Source organism: Lepidochelys kempii, chromosome 12 (genome assembly GCF_965140285.1).
Source record: "Lepidochelys kempii isolate rLepKem1 chromosome 12, rLepKem1.hap1, whole genome shotgun sequence".
Lineage (NCBI taxonomy): Eukaryota > Metazoa > Chordata > Testudines > Cheloniidae > Lepidochelys > Lepidochelys kempii.
The window spans coordinates 24,806,026-24,830,319 of NC_136391.1; the positions used below are offsets into that span (position 1 = coordinate 24,806,026).

Genomic DNA, 24,294 nt, shown 5'->3' on the forward strand with positions numbered 1-24,294 from the left:
ACTTTCATCCTTCGGAAACTGAGAGTGATTAGATACTTAGAAAAAAATAAATAACCGTGCCTCCACATTCATTTCCCAGCCTGAAACAAACCAGCACCTGCTCCCCCTTCCCCCAGGGAGCTCTGACTTTACTTCATTAGATTTGCATTAATAAGCGCGAGCAAGCCCCCTTGCTCAGACAAATCGCAGAGCGCTGAGCCCAGTGGAGCCGCCGTGACAGCCTCCCCTCACCGCCCCCGCCTCTGGCCAAGAGGCAAGTGACAAAGAAGGGGTCTGTTCCCCAGCTCCCGGGGCTGGGGACGCCGGCTCCGAGCCGTGGCAGAGCAGGGCAGGGGGCTGGCAGGCTGCCTCCCGTGTTGCCATGGCGGAGGAGGCGGCGGCGGCGGAGAGGCGAGGGGAAAGGGAGCCGGCTCTCAGCTCAGCCCTTCAGAGCCCGCGCTGCCCAGCCTTGCCGGGAGGCAGGAGCATCACTTCCCTGGGAGCCTCCCCGGCCAGTGCAGGGAGCCCGGCGCGGCGGCAGGAGGCGGCGGGGCGCGGGGGGAGGCAGCCGCCTGCAAGCCCCGGGCTGACTGTCCCACTTTTCTCCTCCCAGCCCAGCTCCCTGCGTCCTGCCGGCGGGGAGGCGCGGAAGTGCCCAGACGGAGCCGCGGGAGCCCAGCGGGGCGGCGCGGAGCCCCCGGCCGGAGGATGCGCTGAGCCGCCCGCAGAGGAGGGGGCGCTGCTCCCGCGTGGCCAGGTCAGTTCGCGCAGGTCCGCCCCCAGCGCGGCCCCGGGGAGGGGTCACCGCCGGGCGGCCGAGCGCGCGCGGAGCAGCCCCCGGGGTCCCGCCGCGCCCCGACTTCGGGAAAGTCCCGCTCGCGAGCGGCGCGGAGAAACTTTCCCGGGACTCCGGGGCAGCGCGGCTGGGGCGGCGCCTGGCGGAGCCCGCGGGTGGGGACAGGACGCCCACGGGCGCGGCCCCGGCACCTGGCGCTGGCCTGGGCCCCAGGGACTCGCGGCGGGGCGGGGGCAATTTGCAAACAAACAAACAAACAAACTTGGGACCCGCTCTGGGCAGCAGTTTTAACACCACCCCCACGGGGAGAGCGGCTTTGAAAAGCAGGAGACTCGGGCTGACACCTGCTCCTCAAACTACCAGACTATTAAGAAAAAAAACCCAAACACCCTGTTGTCTGCTGGGGGGGCGGGGGATGTCTAGGAGCCAACTGCTGCCCCGTGTGCTCAGGACCTGAGCCTGAAGTTACTGAGAGTTTTGATTAACTGCAAGACTTTGGCCCCAAGCTTCCCTTGACCGCCAACTCCCGTGGAAATGGTTCTTCGATTAGTCCATTGGGTGGCCCAGTGGTTTGATTTCTGTTCTCCCTGTAGTTGCATTTTAGTAATGCAGCTTCTTGCATATGTGCGTCAATTTTTGTCCCCGGGAGAACAAGGTAAGGATTTTTAGCAGGAAATGTAGTTCACGTTGCTCTGCAGCTGGGAGATTTGTGGGCTTGAGAATCCCTAAACCCTCATTGGCATGGCAGACCATAACAGCTCCCAATGAGCTGCTCTAGCTGGTCAAAAAAGTAGCCTGGGCCAATTCCCGAATACATACTGATGGGGTAATGCACAGTTCCACCAATGCCTTGCCTCTGTCTGTGCAGGGTAGTGCACATTTCAAAAGATGCTCATAAATCCTTACACTATACACCAGAAATGCAAGGGGTTAATACATGCTTTAAACTACGTTTCAAATAAATGAACGGGTCTTTCACAAGATATATGTTTCTTCTTTAAAAATATTTCTATACAAAGTCCCTTGATTATACATTGGTAAAATAAAAAAATCACAATAGGTTGCAATTCTATTCCTACTTCTAACTCACCCTTTCTCTTCAGGGCTCAAACTATAAACATACTAAGGGGAGCTAACTCACTCTAATTTTCTCATTTTATAAATAGAATTACATTCATTTAATCAAAATTATTTTCTTCTAGAGCATAATCTATATTAATCTTGATTTTTGTCTAATTCAGATTAGACCACTCAGACTGTACAGTACTGTACCATGCCACCTGAGCCATTTAAAACTTGACTAAACAAAGCAGTGGAAAATATTGTATAGTGGACAATGTTGTATTGGCAGGTGAAGGAGCTAAATGTCTATCAGCCATTTTCCATTTCTAATGTCTAGGATCCTTTGATATCGGTAGTGAAATAACTAGACGTAAAAAAGCAAGGTTGTAGCCTCAAGTCCAATTTTTAGGCTTCTGGGGGTTTAGGAAGCCCATGAAGTCAGTTTAATGTAGCTTTCTTCCTATAACTAGTCTATCTTCAGATGGAAATGTGTACAGTTTAACTTTAATCTGTTTATAAAAAAACAGAGATGCACATTATTTGTGTCAGAAGGGTACCATGATGTATTTTGTTTCAAGATTTAAACGTTACAGCTTTGAAGGTTACAGAGTGGTAGCTGTGTTAGTCTGTATCAGCAAAAATAACGAGGAATACTTGTGGCACCTTAGAGGCTAAAACCCACAAAGCATCTGATGAAGTGGGTTTTAGCCCACAAAAGCTTATGCCCAAATAAATTTGTTAGTCTCTAACGTGCCACAAGTACACCTCATTGTTTTTACAATTTTGAAGAACTCTGGCCACAGACATTGCCAGTTAGGAAGTTGAATAGTAAACGTTAATGGTCTCATATAAGGAATTCTCACAAATTAGAAATGTAGTCTAATTTATTATTAATTATCACCGGATAAAAAAGCCATCCCTTGTTTATCCTGAAAAGATTTCATTTCGTCAGATGACTGGCATCTCATAAATTCCTTTCATGTTCACGGGATTTGCTTTTTTCCAGGAGTAGGCCATGGAAGCTCCCAGTGTTGGGGATAATAGTTAAGCTCCTCTTTAGAATTCATGAGCTTCCAAATAAAACTTTTGCTGACACCTGCTACCTAGCCCCGTTGAACACAAAGACAGCGGTCACCAAGGTTATTGGAGTTCTGAGCAAAGTAAATAATAAAAAAAAATATTAAGTACCCAGGCTAGATTACACCACCATATGGAGGAGCACTGTGAAAATGTGGCTTCTGGAGATCTAATCCAAGTTTGCTTCTAATGAAGCAAACTTTCAACAGCAATTACATGTAACAATTCAACCCATATTGTAGACTGCTACAGTGATTGATAATCAATAATAACTCAATATACATGGCAGAATCAAATGTAGAAAAAAATAAGTGAAAGTGACCTGAACCCCTCCCACCCACTCTTGAAACATCCTTGTTTATATGGTGTGAAGTATATTTTCTGAGCACTAGTTTCAAGCACCAAAAAAATTTAGGAAGTGTCATAACAGAAGGTCAAGACTTTATTCTATGATTCTAATTATTTGTATGGAGACATCAATGAGCATGTGTTGATGATTTATTTATATATCACCAGAGCTGTAAAATAAAACAGTGAATTCTGATTTTCTTTTGCTACTTACTGAAAAGGGATATGAAAGGTGGAAGTTGCAACTGATTGGTCTTTGGAATCTGTGAAAGTTTTATAGGGGTTACATATGGTTGAAGATTTTGATATGCCTTTTAAATCTTGTAACCAAAATGTCTGTTGAGAAACTTCATGCATATTTGCTGCATTTGTGATGAACATTTACAGATTATGGAATATCAGGAGAATTTGGCTTTTTAACATTTATTCAAATCTTTATGTAAGCTAAGAACTACTTTTTGCTTTATGCTATTTGAAAAGTGTGTCTATTAGGCATGTTTGAGTATCTTCTAAAATCACTTTTAAAAAACTAAAATTGAATTTTCCTGCTTGAAAAATTTCTATGTACTCAGTGCACTGCTCCTGACTCACAATTAATGCCAAAAATCAATTGGCTAATATGCTTTTTATGTTTCTGCTGATCACAGACAGGATGGGAGTGTAAAAGCTTTTATTGCTATCTGGTGATTAGCACATAGTAGTGGTAAGTAAATAGCTTATAATAAGATGGCTTCAATACTTCAGAGTTCAATGCATTGTATATAGTAAGGGGCATGGGTTGCCTTACAACAGCATAAGGACCCAATCCTACTCCCACAGACATCCAAAGGAATTTTACCAGTTCCTTCAGTGGGAGCAGGAATGGGTTAGATGACTGGAAGGAAAGTAGTACTGAAGATCCACCTTAGATAATCCTGAATATTTTCTTTCTGGTTTATGATGATGGGTTAAATTCAGAGGTGAAAGTAAGCCAGTACGGTCCGGTATGGCGTACCGGCAAGAGACGGTACACCGTGCCAGACCGGACTGGCTTCCCAAGGCTGGCAATTTAAAGGGCCTGGGGCTCCCTGCAGCGGCCGGAGCCCTGGGCCCTTTAAAGCGCCACCCGAGCCCCGCTGCCGGAGCCCCGGGGTAGCGGTGGCCGGAGCTCCGAGGGTGATTTAAAGGGCCTGGGTATTTAAAGGCCCCGCCTCTTCCGGTTGATGCCACGCCCCCTGCTCGGGACTTCGGCATACTGGTAAGTCCTTTAACTTACTTTCACCCCTGGTTAAATTACAGCACGAAACTCAGAATTGCTCACTCTCCTGTCTGTAGAAATGCTCCTGATCTTATCTATTTAGTTGATTGTACTTCAGACAGGACATGATTAACCTAAATGAGGTAGAGTCTGAAATTAGCAAGAAAACAGAACACCATAGGAGCAGAGCGGTGAGAAGGAAAGTTAAAGTAAAAATGGGTAGAGAGACAGAGAGATGCTCAAGCTATGTTAAATTTAACTCCCCTCCTAATATCAGGAAATTAAAATCAATCATTAAAATAATTGGATTTACCCTGTAAGGGTACTGTGCTAAGGGTCAAGAGTGTTCAGGCCAAATTCTAGTCCCAGTAATATTAATAGCCTAATTCCACTTTGGCATGTGCAGCCAATAAACTCTACTATACTCCATTACACTATTCTTACTGATCTTAAAAATAAGACCATTTATCATTGTTTTTTGGTGACAGAAATAATGAAATAATGGTTTACTAGATTTGTTGGAGGCTGTGAATTACACAAGGTGGATGAACAATATGGATAACAGTATGGATGAACAAGACATCTCATCAGTGAGCAATTAACATATTAAGAAGCTGTAAACATCTGTGGCACTTTAACCAAACCACTGAACCTATCGGAATTTAGGGCCCAATCCTAAGTAGGAGTTCCTCTTGTGGAGTGCCCACACGATAGTGTTTATAATATGTGAAAAACAAAAGATTAATACGACTGATTATAGATGAGATCAATACTGCCAGAATATTTATTGTATATATAGGGTATACAATATTTATTATTATGATTATTTTGTATTTAGTTTTACCACCAGTTTAAAATATAATCAGTAGAGGGTACATACATTGTGAAATATGCTTTTCTATTTTTCACACCATTGTGGCAAGTGCTGGGAGAAATATATTCAGATGGTAAATGCAAAGTAATTAGGTTTGGAAGCATTAGATATTTATCAGTAAATGTTGGTAAACATTGATTTCACCATACACACACAAAGATGAAAAATAATTCCATTACAAATAGTCAAAATTTACAGATTGGCAAAGTAAGAAAAATGGTGTTGATTATTTATTAGAGTTTGATTTAAGAACATCTACTTGATATATTTTGACATGTGACCTTGACAACTTGTGTTCTAATGGTTTAATGCTTTGATTTTTGATTCTCAACATCTACTATCATTAAATAATTATTGTCTGACCCCTCCATGATTTCCCACAACAGTAAACCTTTAAATTGATAAAAATTGTTGGGGAAATCCTTAAAAATAAACATTGATATTATCTGTCAATTATAAAAAATATATTTTATCCAGCCTAAATACGTGACCAAATTTGCTTTAACTGAAGCTCTCGTCAAAGCTTCCACTGGAGCAGGAGTGAGCCCAATGTGCACACTGAGCTAAAGTAAAAGAGCAAAAGCTAAAACACAGTGTGTGCAAATCCAGCCAAAACTGGCTTTCAAGTCATTTTTCATTAGTCACAAAAGATAAGTGACTATGGAATCACACCTTTCAAGTGAACATTGAGGACAGAAGAGAAATAAAGTTTACTTGTAGGAAACAAACCACAGATTTTTCTAATTAACAATGATGTTTAACTAGGGTACAATTCAAACCACAAAGGAAGGTGACAGATTTCACAAATTAGTCATGGCAAAAATGGTGCATTTCACAGCTCCAAGTGAATTCATGTTAAAGGATGAAACAGCAGAAAGTGATTAACAGAGTTCTAACTGATAGAAATCATAAACATGTGAACCTACATCATCAGACAGGAGCTGATATTTCTCTCTGAATTCAGATGAGCCAAAGAAACAACATTGTTTCTACCTACTTTTTTCCTTAATTCTCACAGGGCCTTTGGTGAGGTTGGTCACAAGTGCATTCCTTGAACATGAAGCACCCACACAGACATCACTGGAAGTTTTGAGAGAAGGTAGAAAAACAGGCAGTCTGATTTTCAGCCAAAACTCGTTTTGCAGGAACAGACGAGGAGGCTGGGCCTCATTGCAACTGCAAATATACGTATTAGTACTATTGAAACCCAGATCCACCGCTTCAGCTGAGCAGCATATAGCACAACAAGGACGTGTCATCAAAGCCACCTTTCCACTTCCTCGATCATGGGCTGATTGTACATCAGTCTGGCCCCCAGCATAAATCCACCAAAGCACAAGGGAGAATAAGACAGCTTGGAGGGGATGGTATCAGAGGTGCCCCACTGACACTATTCCACCAGGAGATCCCCTTACCCTGAGGTGAGCCTTCTGGGGCTAGCTATATTGGTTTTAGAGCCGCTTTGTATTGGTGGGAGAGCTCACAAAGCTGCTCCAATAATCCATCCCATAATTATAAGCAACCATTAAACAGCCCATTCAGATATGTTCACCCCAAAACACATGCAATTTCCACTGCTCTAGGGGAGAGGGCTCTAGTTCATGAACCTCTGTATTCTGTGCTCGTACAGAATGCCACTGGCAGGGCACTTGGGTAGCTGTTATAGCTTATTTTAGGCAAAAGGTTCAGTAATTTGGTGAAGTTACATTATTCATCATTTGTATTTCTATCTAGATTAAGATAAATGTAAAACTATACAGAAAAATGTCAGCATTTTGTCTTATTTATTTTGCTTCAGGTTGCACAGCTCCGGTCCATAGCTCTGGGTGTTGTCAAGAATGAAAATTCATAATTAAAAATCAATATAGCAAAATACAACCAACCAAGTTCACTGAAACCAACCAGGAACATAAAACATGGAATAATCCCTTCTCTTTCCAGATTAACCTCATTCAGACACCACCCATTGACACCAACTTCAACCTACCCCTGATAGAAAGCCCAAGAGAAATGTTGACTTTACAGTATGCCGGGAGGGTTAACAAAGCCAGTCTCTGGCAGACCACACCGGAACAGGAATAAGTTCCAAAGCCGTGAACCCTTCACAGAGCATTTTCTGCTGCCATATTATTAATCTTGTATTAATTGAGGGAGTTTGAGCTTTATTGCCTCTGGTAATCACAGCTGTATTAATATCACACAGAAAGAGGCGCAATCTCTTAGGCAGCCAGAATCAAAACCATTTACAACATTATGGCTCAAAGCCAGTTCCTTACATTCCACCTGGAAGCGATTATGTACCCAGAGTAGACTACCAAGCACCAGTATTCCTGCATGTTCAGTACATGCTCTCTACACAATGCCTTGCTGAAAGAGTATCTATCTACGCAGGGACCTGCTCACTTGTAATGTCGGGCTCTGTGAACTCAGAGAGAAAGAGACTTTAAAACTGTACATACAGAGAAGAAACAAATTAAAACAGAATTGATTATTATTGAATGAGGATGGGGAAAAACAACAACATTTGAAAAGAATTAGCATTTCAAAAGCAAAGATTGGAAAGGTCTGCAGTCTCATGATAGAAAATTTGAAAAGTTTATCAAACTTCAAAAACCAGCCGAAGCCCTTTTCTCCAAAATTGATTTGAAAAGTTGGCAGACTTAAGAAACCTTTCAGAAACATTTTGCAGATCAATGCTAATTTGATGCATAGGAGCTCAGCATTGTGCCAATTTACTGTCAAACTGATATTAACTAGGCACTTTTCTTAGAATGTTTATAGCCAAATGTCTATTAAATATGCAAACTCGACAATTACACCACATCCCTTAAAATACTTCATTTAAAATGTATTTCAAAACCTCCAGAAATGGCCTTTCACTCTTAATCACAAAGAACCGTGCTTACTATAAGGTCCAAATCCTTGTTCTGGGAGAAAGGGATAGAGGATGCTCTTGGGATTAAGACACAAGGCTGTTAGCCAGGAGACATGCTTTCAGTTTCCAATGCTGCCAAAAGACTTCCATGATCTTGGTAAAGTCTCTTAGGGCTCAATCTTCTAATTCTTGTTCACACAACAACCAACCTCATGGAAGTAAGTTAATCTAAGAAAATGAGACTACTTGAGATAGTAGTAATGATTCATATGAGTAGGGGTTGCAGGATCAAGTACTTAAGCTTTCTGAGCACAATTTTCAAACTTGGCTGCCTATGATTAGACACCTAAATCTGCATTTAAGTACCTAAATAAAAATACCAGTTTTTCAGCATTCATTAACTTCAGTGTGAGCTGTGGATGGGCCAGATCCACCACAATCAGACTACTTTTGATCCTGCTGTTACTTACACATGAAGATCTTTATGTATGTTAGTAGTTTCATTTTGTTCAGTGTGCCTGTTCACGCACATAAAGTTACCCACATATGAGTTTGCAGGATCAGGGTCATAGTTAAGTGCCTAATGTTAGGCATCCAAATTTGAAAATTTGAGCCAATGTGTCTTAGTTTTGGTATCTTTAAAATGGTGATAATATTATTCACTAAACTTGGTTAAACTAAATTCAGTAATTTTTTTTACTGTTTAGATCTTCTGATGGAAGATATATACAAATGCAAATCACCATCTTTTACTATAATATTTAATTATAGTTTTTCACACAGCCAGCCTTAGACCTACCATGCAGTATGTGAGCTGCATTAGCAAAATAATAATTTTAGAAACCCAAAATATACCAGTTAAAGAAAATTAAACCAGTGCATAAAATGGAGCTGTCCATGAAGTCAAAGTGACACTTGCATTTATTTCATTTGGCAAGAAAATAAAGAGCTTTGGTCTCTGAAACTTTGGATAACTTATTTCTCAGGAGTCACAAAATTCATTTAGGAAACAATAATAATCCATAAACAATGGATGAAATTGCAAAGTAGAGTCTGGGCTAATAAAACATATGAGACTCTAGGTACATAAAGATTAGTACACCATGAATCTGATCTTTGTGTTGCAATTTAGAGTGTAATTATTTCTTTCATTTAGTCCAAATATTAAAAAAAGACCATATAACAGAACTTTAAATTGTTAGGTAGTGAAAATGTTTTTATGATTTTTCAAATTAGATTGATTGACAATTCCATTCCAGTCTGCAGTGATTGAAACTAACTTACTTCAGCAGGTTATCAAGTGACCACAAGTATATTTAGATTACTCCACATAAAGCACTTATGTCTGTCACTCCAGACTGCAGGTGCTCATCTCATCCAACACAGGTTTCAACATCCAACAGAACTAGGCACAAATTCATTCCTGTGCCATGGGAATGTTCTCTTCCAGATTTGTCAAAAAGCAATACTTAAATCACACTTATAGGAAAAAATCTCCTACAACAGCAGCTGATCTGCAACCCCAACCATTTAATTGTCTTTGTTAACAACAGTGATTCTGATATACACCACCACAGAATTAAGATTGTCTGATATTAATTTCCATATTCACAAAATGCGTGTGGACAGTACTTTAGATGATCAGTTATAATTTACAAGAAAAGTGGTCCACACCTACTTATTAGTTACAGTAAGTGCAATATGATTCAACTATTGTCCAATAAACTATTAATCTCTTCTGTCTCCTTTCTACCCTCCCCAAATTCACCTGCATTTATTCAGTTGCTTTCCCTCACCTTTTTTCCTTGCCAAAATGGCAGGATGGCAGCAGTCTCAGCACTTGATGCCAATACTGTTCTTTTGCAGGCAGGGGGTAAGGACTTTCGAGCTGACTCTTTTCCCCACAGAGACTGACAATATTTTCTCATGTCTTTAAATATGGGTCTGTGAATTAATGGAACAGTCTGTCAGGTCTGCCTGCAGGCAGAGCTTTTACAAAAAAAAGAAACATGGATTGGTGTGGATTGTTTTAGTTATTTATTTGGTTAAGAAAGAATTAAGAAAAGGGCAGGCATCCTTAAGTATAATATAATTCTCCTATCCATTGAAGTAACCATTATTTTCCCCATAAAACAGATTAAAATTTCACAAGTTTTTATTTTATATTTTGTCTTTATTGTTATTATTTACATTGTGGTCGCTCTTATGGGCCCCAATCAGGGATCAGAGTCCCGTTTTAGTAGGCTCTGTACACCCACACAAAATTACAGCCCTTGCCTCAAAGAGCTTACATTCCAATTACATCCTATTGTATGGAAGTACGGCACCTAGAGCAATCCTGACTGTGGCCTATATGCACTATTGTCATACAAATAAAACAATCACATTCACACTGTTTTAATTATCTTAGTAATAATAACCTGTGCAGCGATTTTTACTTAAAAATAGATGTGTCACGTTGTTGTTCAACCTTTGATTTATGTTGGGAGAAATCTGAGCTTAAGCTAATGTCAAGAGTTTATTTGAAGTCTCTGTTATAATATCAGCATGTTGCTAGCACAGAGATTCGTCTGGTTTTCATAAATATTTTATGGGGCTGTATCATCATCCTCATCATCATTTTAGGCTGGTTGACAAGGCTGTCCTCTCCCCCTATGTGTGATTGCAATCCGTTTCAGAGTTGTCTTGGAAAGTCAATTGATGATATTTCAATCAAAATGTTCTTAAAACAAATTCCATTCAAATTCTGTCTGAAAGGGGGTTAAGGTTTCATCCTGCTGCTTAGAGAATGATATGCTAAATGTAGCTTCCCCTGGGCTTGGCTGCAGTCCAATGCTTTGTAATTTATAGTTCTCCTTCCTGATTCTGGATGTGACCTTGGAACCTTAACTCTGGGTAGATTTCTTAAGTTCATGCACTGGGCTTATTCTTTGTAAAACTGCCATCATGGAATCCTCTCCCGATTCTCTGGCTTGCAAATAATAATAAAAGGAAATTTCCCAATAAACAAACCAAATCAGGTTAATACAGCTGTTACCATACGGGCAGGTGGATAGCAGGTTGCTAGAAGATGATTCATTTTCTCTGACTTTTTCACTAAAGCAACTGTTAGCCAGTAAATAACATTGCTGTTAAATGACCAAAAATGATTAGCTAATTTCAAAAGATGGAATGCATTTATAAAGAGATTTAAATTTTACTAGTCAAAGGCATTTTCTGCAGAGATATCTACAAAACAGCTATCATTGCAGATCTCCAATCAGCTGCTCTTACTGATGTACTTATACTGAGAAATCACTTGAAAGAAAGATTATGTAATTTTAAAAAAATGGTTACATTATATTGTAAAATTGTTATTATAGTTATTATTTTATAGTGTGTACAAGATGCTTTACAAAGAAATGAAAGAGTGAGTCCATGCCAGAGGAGCTTACAACCAAGACAGCAACATATGACATTTCTGAAGAGAAAAATCCTGTATCTGAGAAGTTATTTCCCCTTGAAGATTACATTCATTATAAGTGCTAATAGATACGTATTTAAAATAACTATGATTACATCAGTTAAATAGCTGTTCTGAAATACGATGATTTAAGCTGTTGCATATAACTGTAGATTGTTTTAACAAAGTTCCTGAATGCAAGTAACAACTTCTATCAAGGTGGAGTAGATCCATGGTGCTTTTCTGTTCTTTTAATTCATTCCAGATTTTCAAGAATATAAATTCTGGAAGTATTTATCTTGATTCCTCCAGACTGAGGATATTTTTAAACAAACTAGGAAGAAAAGAGTGATGCATTTTTTAAAAACCAACTTTCCTGCTTTGTTTCTTGGCCAAGAGAATTATCAGTGATTTTCAGCACCAGACATTACAAAGATAAGTTTTAAGACCACAAGAAGTCAACACTTGCCATTTCTTCGGCCTTTAAAAAAATAGAGTACGTTTTTCAGAATACTCAGCATTATCTAACACTGTGTCCACTAAACTCCATAGGAGTTTTTCCATGATTCAGTTGAAGCACTTTTGAAAATCCCACCTGCCTTGTACTGAGGGTATTAGAGCTTTGTTAGGGTAACAAGATCTTTTTCAAGAAATTAGATGCTTAAAATCTGATTGTGCAAGTGTTAATTTAAGTACTGCTCAGAGGGTGCTCAGCACCTCTCAAGATGAGACACAATAGGCCCAATCCACGTGGGCCCCGTGTTTGAGACCCCAGGTTTAGACACACAAGGATGGTACTTCAGAGAATTTTCCTTAATAATTTTAAAGATACAGGGGAATCACATTTAAAATCTCATGTATTTCCCATTTTAAAAGATATGGTAAAGAAAAAAACTGGTGGAATTCATAAAATGATATGATGTAGCAATGGGAAGGCCATCTAGACCTCAGTTCACTACTGAGATGTGCAAGCAAAGTTCCTGCACATCCCTAGAGGCAGTCGGAAGCATATTACTTCCATGCATGTTTCCTGACAAAAGCTGGAGTAACTGTTATTACACGGCTGTGCTCCTCTCATGCAGCTCCAACATATCTGAAAGCACCCTAGTGCATGCAGGCACAAGAGCGTATGGGCTAGAAGGGAAGAGTGGGCATGTTCTGCCTTCTAGGCCAGTGAGCTAGGTTTCGGACCTCAAAAGTTGTTCAACGAGCTAACAAGTCACTCTAGTTTTAGGGCAGGAATAATGCAATCCTCATCTCTTTGCAAAACCCTTTTCAGGGACAAGCCAGTAAAGGAGTGTCAATGAGAAACCAGGCACAGGTCTCTTCTCCCCATGTGTGCTAGGGGCACTGCCCAATGTGAAATAGGAAAAAAAGCACTGTTCTACAAGACACGCTATCAGTCAGATGTGAAGCTGGAGTGCACATCACCCTTGGGTCAGATGTGCAGCCGTTCTACTGACTGCTGCTCCTGGATAGTGGTGAAGGGTATGTCTGTGTGCTGTACACTAGGCATTTGCTTTGGCACTTGCTCTGTAATTGTGCTGTAAACCATCTGATTATTGGCTGCCGTTTACACAAGAATTTGGCTAGATGCCAACGAGAGAGGCATCTTTGATTGGTTATCTGAGTATATTGTGCATAGGGAGTTGGTTAGTCCCACTTGTAACAACGCTTGCCTAGTTCCTCCCTCAGTAGCTTAAGCAACTGAATACTGCCTGTTGGGTGCCTTGTGGAATATGAAATTATCTGCATAACTCACAGTGTACTTGGCAATGTTTTATGAGTTTGCTAGCACACCTATCTGAGAGTCAATCTAGCTGTGCCATAGATCTGGCTGAACAGATTCCCCCTCATTTCTAAGGACTGAACAGAGCTATCAAAGACAATTTGTAAAATGAAGACTCTGGATTTGAGTTTGAAAGATACTGTTCACTTTCTCCAAGTAGGAAGCTTCTCCAAACGAAATGTCTGTCCCAGAATGGTCCCTATCCCTTGAATTAGGGTATATAGGAGGAGTTGGCTTCTAAAGTGTGATAAGAAAAGTAGGTTCCTTTAATTTCTTCAGTATGAAAACATTTTCTTTACATACTCTTGGAAATGCCCATTTACTCACTGGTAGTGATTTTGAGATTGATTCCTACAATCCTCTGCATCAGCTATTCTCTTGGCTCAACGAATTGTGAAGTAACAACCATTCCCATACTCGCTCTTCTGAGTCTCCTGACATCTCTTTCAAATGAATAGGAAGCAAATCAGTGTGAAGAGGGACAATTTAGTATTTATCCACATTTGGAGACTGAGGGTGTAATTGATGGATAAGGAACATAAAAGAGAGGAATACAAGAAAGGAGTTGGTCTAGTTTTGAAAAGTGGATCTGCTTCCTGATCCCAGTTAATAACATCTGTGTGACACCTTTTGAATCATAGACTGTAAGGCCAGAAAAGGTTGCTTGATTAATCCAACCTGAGCCTTTTGTATTTTACTATACTACTCACTGTGTTTCTCAGGGATATCATATCTAGCTGGTTGTATAAGAGTGGCATGTATGGTGCATTGACCAATTCCTCTGACAGCCTATTAAACTACTCAGTTGCTCTTTTTTTGTTCAGAACTTTGTTCTAATATCTAGCAAAACTTTTTCTTTCTTAGCTTTAGGCCATTGCTCCCTGTCTTACAATTTTCTGAGAGTGTGAATAATTCCCTTCCTTCATTTCTATTGTTACCTTGAAGGTATTTATAGACTGTGACCATGTTACCTCTTCTCTTTTGCCAAACTCTATGAATTTAGCTTCCTCAGCCTCTTTGTATGTGCCTTGTTCTCTAATTCATCCATCACTATTGCCCTCCTTTGTTTTTCATTTCCTTCTTCTGAAGTATGGGGGACCAGAAATACCTACCGTATTTCCAAGTATGTTTGCGCCAGGACTGTGTATGGCAGAGTTCCTTCTCTAGATGTATATGCAGTTCCCCCTGTTATCTGCATTTTCTGATCATAAGACACTATTTTTGTTTGTGACTGGTTACTTTGTGACACCTCTCTCTTCTCTCAGCTAAACATTGCAAATTAAAATATATTAGGATGCGCTCCACTTTGCTTCCCATGTACAAATAGAAGGAAGTGAGGCTAGCCCATGGAACTGGAAGCAAAGACTCTTGGGTTCTATTTTCAGCCACTTCTCTGAGACTCCTTTCATTTCTCAGCTTCCCCTTCCAGAGAAGGAATCAGCATCAGTCCTGCTACCCTATTCCTGGGCATTACCTTGCACCAGGAATACAGCCAAGGGACTTGCATAACACCACTTGCCCTGGCACTTGGGAATATGTAACTGGCATCCCTGTCGACACCTCTTTTAGTATGCGTTGGTGACGTTCTATCATTATTACTAGAGCTGACGGAAAAATGAAATTTCCATCCCAGGGGAAATTCCAATATTTGTTTTCATCCCAATTCAAGATGAAAAGTTAAATTATTTAAACTTTTTTTGTGGAACACAAAATTCTGAAAAAATTCAGTTTGGGAATGTTGAAATGTTCCACTTTGACATGGTTGACAAACAAAACATTATGACTTTCCCAAATGGACACATTTTGTCTTGGACTCTCTCACCTTCTGCCCAGCCAGACTCCATCTCTTTTGCTGCACTGTGGAGTCCCTGTGGCTGAGCTGCTGCAGTGCCTCATGAGACTTCCTGTCCCATCTTAATTTATTTTTCAGACTCTACAACTCCCATGAGGCATCACAGAAGCGTAGCCAAGTCCGGGATATACTACAGTTCATCATAGTAGCTGGAGTCCATCCAAGGAGCATGGCCTGTAGGGAAGATGGGGGCAGGAGAGACATGGACCTACAACTCCCATGAAGTGCCATGGTGGCTCAGGAGAGGAGAGAGATTCTGAGACTAAATCTATTGATTTGTGTCAGATCAATATTTCTAACCAAAAAACAATCCTTCAATTAGATTTTCCCAATTCTACCAAAAATAGATTTTTTTCCCTTTGTGGACAGTGTTGATTTTCATGAAAATCCCATTTCTGACAGGAAGATTCTTTTTTAAAAAATCTTTAGACCAGCTCTGATAAACTGTTCCTAGATACTTTGGTACAGAACTGTTATTTTTTTATTCTGGAAAATAGAAAAACAAACCCTACAACTCCACATACTCTTCTAAGATATTAACCAGGGTCACACTGCAATAAAACTCTCTTTTGCCATGACCCCTGCAAAAAACCTGACAACTGTCAGGCCACTGGGGTGCTGAGACCACTGCCTATCATGTGACCAGTCCTGTCTCACTGTCTCCTTGTCCTCCCTCATCTGTCTATCTGTATCCATCTGTTCTCTCTTGTCTTCTAATTAGATTGTAAACTCTTTCGGTCAACGACTGTCTTTTTCTTCTGTGTATGTACAACACCTAGCAAAGTGGGGTCCAGGTCCATGACTAGGGTTTCTAGGTGCTACCACAATACAAATAATAATATGTAATAATAATCATTTCATTTCATTTCTTTTTACTTCTGCACCCAGGATCATTTTGGATAATTCTCAATCCCCCTTGGATCTTCTGGAACCAAAAGTATCCATAATAATAACAGTAACAACAACAATCAGTGTCACACCTAGTCAGTGTGAAACAAAATATTCATATTTAGCAACATGGTCTACCTTACCACTGCTTCATCTCACTACACTTCAAACACATACATGGCAGGCGTAGCAAGACAATGTGAAACAGAATACAAACATCTCCCATGCACATCACTGCAAGATGAACAATTCCAAATTTTTATAATGCCCTATCTGTCAAACAATTGGTGGTTTTTAATGCCTAAACCTTGCCATGGAAATAGATTACTAATGCCTCTGTATTTAGTTAATAATTAAACTCAAAATATTTAATATATGCTTCAAAAATGACTTTCCTTTAATTTCCTCACCAGAGCTACTGGATGCATATTGAACTGCACTACCCTAATTAATGACTTTTTTTTTTTAATCATCATTGATCCTTACAAATTTGTCAGTTTCTAAATAGCAGCTCATTGCTCGCATTGCTTGTGGGACCTCTGCCCAGGGTTTAATAGGGCAAAAAATATTCCCCTCTCTCTGTGGTTTTTTTCCCATATTGTTTACTACATTCTCTGTATTACCTGAATTCTATTTTTTCTTCTGTTTCTAAATACAAAGATATTTCAGACAACAGCTGCTTTTGTCACAATATAGAGTATGGATAACATACAGAAAAGAGAGAGGGGGGAAAGGCTAGGATAGTGTATAGGCAAAACAGAAGCCTAGATGAGAAAGGGAGAGATGTAAAGAACATTGGGAAAATAATCCCTAATTAATACTTTATTTTCACTTATTTTTCTGTCCTTGAATTGATCATTTTTTCCTCATTATAATTTTTATTTAAAATCATTTGCCAAAGATTTTCAGTGAATAATTAATTCTTGGTTTGTAGCTCATGTTCAAGTAGCTCATTTGGGTTAACGAACCTCTCATTGGTTTGAATCTAAAAGGCTATTTGTCAGAGCCTGTGTGGAATGATTGATAGTTTTAGATTGGGTTTTTACCACACAAGCATGAATATAAACAAACATTGGCACCCTCTTTGGCAAAATCAGTGAAGGACGGAAGGCATGGGGGATGAGCTGCTCCACAGGTGGTCTCTCCAGAAAAGGGGTAATGCGTAGCAAGAATGTGGTGCAGGGAAAGATGCTTTACCAAGTTGTTGTGCTTTACCAGTGATTAAACAGAAGCCATCAGATCCCAGGGTTTTCAATTCAATTTCTTTCACCAGCACTAAACTCACTTTAAAAAAATCACAAAACAGACACTCAGAAGAGGATGGCACAATCCACAACTACTTTGAGGAAAAAGGGGAGACATTAGTGCTATACTGAAAAAAGAGGATTGGATGAGGTAACGGATCCACCATATTAGGCAAAGGGGAAGAGAGGCCTGGGTGAGTCAAGAGAGGGGGAAGTGCAAAGTTCAGAAGAAGAGTTGAACACTGTAGTGAAAAGAACCATGCTGGGTGATACCAGGAGAACTGTATGTCTGTGTCATTAGGAAGTGCAAAAGTAGAGAAGAAAAAGATGCCCATCAGTGAAATGCTTCTTAGAGAAGAATCTAGGGAAAGAAAGGAAGGAAGTGAACACAGAAAGTGTATGCAAAGGACAAATGTACACAAGAACTACAGGATGAAATGTAATCCAAGAAACAGAATAGGAGACAGACAGAAAAACAGGCTGGGAGAACTGGGAAGAATTTGGGGGATTTGCAAATAAGAAAACCTATCTGAATGGAGGCCTCTCGTGTCCAAACTGGGAAGTAAAAATTTAAAAACCCATGCAAAACTAACACCAGCAATGCAAGACTATGTCTAATCACGTCGTGCCAAATCCCGGTAAACCAACTGAAAGTCCAAGTAACAGGACTTTGCTCAATATAAAAGCATCATGCGGCTTTGTTACAGAATCCTCAGCCCTAACCAGCTGAGGCGTCTGTGCAGCTCGTCTGAAGTTGCTAGTAGAGCGCATAATGGCAGTGGCTGTTGCAGCCTGCTGCTCCCTCTGACCCATGCAGTATTTTTGTCCAGAGAAAAAAATGGCTGGAGAGCGGGGGCTGCTGACTGAGGGCCCAGCTTTGCAGGCAGCAGCGCAGAAATGAGGGTGGCAATACCGTACCAGGCCATCCTTCCTTCTGCTCTGCTGCTGGTGGCGGCTCTGCCTTCAGAGCTGGGCTCCCGGCCAGCAGCCGCCGCTCTCCAGCTGCCCAGCTCTGAAGACAGCGCCGCCGCCAGCAGCAGTGCAGAAGTAAGGGTAGCTGTACTGCAACCCCCCAATAACTTTGTGACCCCCCCCCCCCACAACTCCTGTTTGGGCCAGGACCCCGACAATTACAACACTGTGACATTTCAGATCTAAATAGCTGAAATCATGAAATTTACAATTTTAAAATCCTATGACCATGAAATTGACCATAATGGACTGTGAATTTGGTAGGGCCCTAATCATAGGGTGGTGAGGGCAGAGTATTCTACCTATAATCCACTGCCTGGCCGCTGCACGGTGGAAGCATGGAGAGGACTTGCCTGGCTATGTTAATTGCCCCAGGTTTTGATCTAACACCAGCCTCTTTATTATAAAAATAAATGCACAGTGAAATGTACACAAAGCCCATGTTGCAAATTCACATATGAAATCATGTGCAAAACCAGCATCAACACTGTAAAATGAAATCTTTGAAGGGTGGTGCAAATGGGTGCTCCTCACCCACTTGGTCTCACAAGGGTTTAGTGTCATCGTCCCCCTTTGTTTGGGGGTGAAGACATTCCTGCCTCTTTCTCTCTCCCTCCACCCTTCCTTACAGCTGAGGAAAGGTGGGAGAGAGACGAATCCACCAAGACACAGTGCACCTTCTCTGTTGGGCCTCATAGGGAAGGGGAAGGAGAAGAAAAGGACTCCCAATTCTCTTCCACTGACTCCTTTGGGAATAGGGAAGAGAAGACGACTCCCAAAGTCCACTTAGAGACCCACTGGCACTCCCTTCATCTCAAAGTGGTGAGGGGTGCATATTGTAATGATCAGAGTAGCAAGTATTACAATATCTCAGCACTTCTCCCAAATACCATCCCTTTAGGCAGCTGCCCCCTCAAAAGGCTTTGTCTCCCCCCCAACACAAATCCCTCTTCTCACCTGCAGTAGTATTCTGCTAGGGCAGAAGGAGAGAGGCACATAGCATTGCCTCTCTCTTTGTCATCTTCAGGCTGTCCCCTCTTCCAGTCTTCATTCTTTAACACAACTGGCAAGCAGACAAGCTGATCAGGGTGTATCTTAATAACACAAGGTCTCGCAGTCAAACCCTGGAACAGGACTAGTAATTTTGGATAAGATATTGTCTGTAAAGGCACCAAATGCAAAGAATAACCATTCTAAAGGAGAAGGTTAAGCCCGATGACCCACGTGATTTTTTCCATCACTAGTATCTATGTTTCTATTAAGAAAAAACCTTACAACAAGAAGAAGGATCTAATGCTTATTACTGAAGTGACGACTGCCACAGAAGCATCTAAGTTACATAGACCTATACTTCAGTGCATTACGATGGACAGTATGTTATGTCTGGTAAAAGGGCTTTATTTATGGCCTGTGTACAGATGACCTGTAGAGCAGAAAGTATTGCCCTTGAAGAACATCGTCCTAGAGTGCAAGGTCCTGGTATTGTATAGCAAAGGGTAGGGTTTCAAATCTCTACATGAACTGTAAAGGAGGACTGTGTTCGGAGTTCTGAGGAAGCATTCCAGGAATTTTACTTATCTGCCACCTTCGGTGGAGATAATTAATCCTGACATTGAGTTCTATACGCCTACTGTTCTGTGAGTGCAACCATTGCCAGCACTAAAGGATAGAGTGAGGAGAGATGTTTTGAGGAAATCTATAGAACTACATTATTTATGGTCACTGTAAAGCTGAGAAATGCTGGAACCCTAAGGAGAATTACAGATCTTAGGAAAGAAAATAAGTGAAAGATTGTAAACTCTTCAGGGCAGGGACTTTCTCTTATAAGGAATATGTACTGTGCCTAAGCACAATGGAGCCTCATTCTCAATTAGGGACTGAAAACATCATTGTAATCATAGGTGCCGACTCCGTGGGCTAGAGCACCCACAGCAAAAAAATAGCAGGTGCTCAGCATGCACTGGCAGTCCCCGCAATCAGCTCGTCCCCCTCCCTCCCAGAGCCTACTGCCCACTGCGGCATGCAGGAGGCGCTGGTCGGGATGGAGAGGAGTGAGGGCGGGGTGTGGTTGTGGAGGGGTAGAATGGGGCAGGGCAGGGTCAGAGCAGGGACAGGAAGAGGCAGGGCAGAGGTGAGGGCTTGGGGTAAGGGGTGAATGGGGGTGGGGCCTGGGGCAGAGCGGCGGATGAGCACCCCATGACAACTTATAAAGACAGCACGTATGATTGTAATGCAAATACGTAATAATAAAAAGCTCAAAGTATTATCAATGGTCATTATTTGAATAACATCATTTATGTACCTCTTTCATAAATACATATACATACTCTATAGGAGTGTTTTTGAGTATATACACACACAGCACTTCTGTGCGCACGCATGTCCGTGTGTGCGTACTTTGTAGTAGACAGACATCAACATCATCTTGCTGAAAACGTAATGTTCTAACAGAATAGATACCTTGATAGATGCTGGGTTTGATGAGGTGTTTAGGAGTGCATTCAATATATTTGGCCTAGTCAGAGACCTGTGGAATGTATATAATGGAGGTGTTCTCTCTCTCCTGAAGCAGGAACACTACACCTATAACTGTTAATTACATACACACAAAGAGAGAGGGGAGAATGGACTCTGTAGTCTATAGATTAAAACTGAAATAAGATAAACTGGGTATCTATTTTTAAATCAGTCTCTGTGGTCTGATCCTGTGCTCTATGCTCAGGCAAAATGCAGTCTTCAGCTGGAGTTTGGCCATGAGTCATGAGTGCAGGATTGGGCCTTAATGATCAGTTTCATAACACGTTCCTTATTCTTTTTCATACACACTAAACTTGTTTTATTCACAGAAGAGGTCTCTGGGGTCAGCATGTGCTTCACAATACTTTAGCTAACATTATTAACACCTTCAGAAACTGCAGTCATTTCTGTATTTTCTTCTTGCTGTGCCTGCATTTTAAAGAACATTATTTCCTTCTAGAAAAACATTCAGTTCTTGCAATCAGTGCTCATTTTTGTAAATTAAGGAATAAATTGTGCCAAATTGTTCTCTCTTTCAGGATTATTTGCAGTGCGGTTTATGCTGCTCTCCCTATATCTATTGCGTGCTTTACAGGAAAATGAAATCATTACACACAACACAAATTACTAGACCTCTTTCATAATCACACACTCTTAATTGGCATGTAAGAGCTCCGATCACTGTAATTCATGCAGTCAAATGTTTCCAGCTCATTTTTTTTCTCCCAAGTTTAAAGGTCAACAAGAATATTTTTCTTTAATTTGACAGGCACACAAGAAGTAATGCAAGACTCATTTATGGTCAGGTAATGCACAAAGAAATCTATAAATCAAGCTAAGGGGAATATTAGATCATGCTCATATCTGAACCCATCTGGCTTAGTTCACGAAAGAATCAATATGCGGCAGAGAGCTCAGTATTACCAGTGATTTATGCTCTTGCATCTAGGGGGAGAAACATTTTCAATTTTTTAAGTCCCTTCATCTCATCCTAAAACAATAGAGTATGAAAAAAGAAACTACAATGGGCTATTACAAAATATACATTAGATACGTAATTTGATGGTAGGTTTTTGATTATAGCTGCTGGAGGAAAGAATGATTCTGTGTTTCATACATCTTCATGACTCAGCATTTTTCTAGTATTTTGATTTTCTCCCCCTCAAGATATTATTACTATGGAGCTGTTGAAGAATAAAGTTAACCCAATTTCCATGTGTCTGATTATTGCAAAGGGATTGGAGTTGACAGTTCTTGGGCACTGTGCTAACAGCAAAATAAAAAATACAAAAGTCCTACTTTTCTTCACAGCCTCTCTATATATTCCTTTCCCTAATTCCCACACCTAAAAAATGTACAGTCCAAATTTTATCCCACCCCATGTCATATCAAACATTAAAGCTTTTGATCACTCTCTGAACATACAGGATTTATTTGAAAGCTTTCCATGTATACAGTACATCTCTCAACTTAATAAAATCTCCAGTTGGCCTCAAGTTCAGCCTCCCCAAGAGGCAAAATGAAAAGTGTCAAATTGCATTGCTGTACTCTGTATGCACCAGAATGGGAGATGGGAATAGGCAGACATAGAGGGAGAGATTTCACAAAGCAATTAGAGTATGAAGAATAGATACTATGGAGACAGCGCTATAAAAATACCTGGATAGACGGGACAAATAAAATGTCCATTTCAGTCATTTCAGCTACAATTATTTGCTTTACATATAGTACAGCTATCCCTCAGACAAGAACAGAATGCAGTTTAATTTAAATTTGGAAAGGCTACAAGTTGAATTCACCATATAATTTTTTTCCAGCAAGCATGCACAAGTAAAATCAATAACCTTCTCACTGTAGGTTGATAAATTATGACATTAGGTATCATTGATCTAGCCAAGGTAAAAGGAGGTGAAAATAATGGAAATCTGATGGGTGTGATTAGAAATACTTGGGATATTCGTTTGAAAAGCTTGATAAGTAAAATGATCCATGTACTTATGCATATTGATTTTAATACATAGAAGAAGCCTATCTGAACCAAAACATGTTTGCTTGTACAGGTATTTTAGGGGCTGTGCTGTTGGAAATCTGTAAGAGTATGAATTATATTTTAGTTCAGTGCACTGAAAATATTTGTTTAAAACATGTGTTTCTATAAGCCACAGTTATACTACTGCATTTTGCCATTTGTTGCAGTTGGAACTTATTCTGCTATAAGGTTTATCAGGTATTTATTTAAAGGCTTTACCTTATTTCTGTATAATTATTAATAACGAATACACTCATTAATTTACACATGCTTTACAAACATGGAGCATGATCTTATGGATTTTACATGAGTAAGGATTGATACAGTGGGTCCATCACTGATACTTTCCTCTACCCTAAAGAGCTTGGCACATAGTATTGATTCTTTCAGAGGTCTATCCTTTTAACAGATAATAATATATCAGCCATTTGGGTAGCACCTTACATCCCAAAGGATCCCAAAGTGCTTTCTAAACTGAAGAGACTGGTATACAAACTATCAGAGAGCATTTCATCCATCACTGGAATGCAGTCACATTTAAGGAGAAATATGGTAACTGTCTGACAGCATACAACACTACAGAACTGTCTAGGACAGGATGTAAAAAATATAATATCCAGTCAATTTAAGGGGAATGTGGGGTAGAATTAGAACATGGAATGTGCTTTACCAGCTGGAACCTGGCCAACATACCAAACCCATAGCTTTCACTCCCTTACACCTCCTGCTGCAGTCTCTCCCACTCTCTCTGTCTACCCCTGAAATCTCTCTTTTCCATTCTGGGGTGAGTAGTTAACCCTTGCGTGTCTCTTTTCTCCTGGTTTCTTTCCTCCAGGGTCTCTATGCTCTCACCTCCACACCCCCACTTAGGGTTTCTTTCCCCATGAATCTGCCCTTTCCACCTCACATTGGGATGTCTCTCTTCATCTTCTCTTTGCAATCTCAACCTTTTCATTCCATGTCCCCATCATTACTGCAGCTTTGGTCTCCAGCAGACTTTCCCAGCTGATGCCTCCCCTTCCCCCTAGCAGGAAACTGGATGCAGGACTCCTGTCTTTCACCTATGTACCTACAGCCACCTCTATCCTGCCTCCCAAACACCCTAGTTTGGGGAGGGCCCTTCTGTGGTGCTCCTCACCCAGCTAGACGGGGTCTCTTTCACTGCTCCATTCTACTCTGTCTCCAGCCCAGTTACTTTCAGCATCAAGACAGGCAGACACCAGCAGAAGGAAAATGAGAGAGGAGCCTGCTGCAGCGTGTCACAGTGAAGGGCAATGGCCCTTACAGATATGCAAGGATTTTGAATGTTCACT

At 40.7% G+C, this 24,294-nt stretch overlaps 1 protein-coding gene across 1 annotated transcript in view; it reads left to right on the forward strand.

Moving 5' to 3' along the window:
- The first annotated feature begins 301 nt into the window (after window positions 1-301).
- Window positions 302-24,294, forward strand: part of CHST8 (carbohydrate sulfotransferase 8) — a 274,146-nt gene continuing 250,153 nt past the window's right edge. Inside the window, exon 1 of the mRNA XM_073307883.1 lies at window positions 302-736. The gene's annotated coding sequence lies outside the window, so the exon portion shown is untranslated. The remainder of the gene's footprint in view (window positions 737-24,294) is intronic.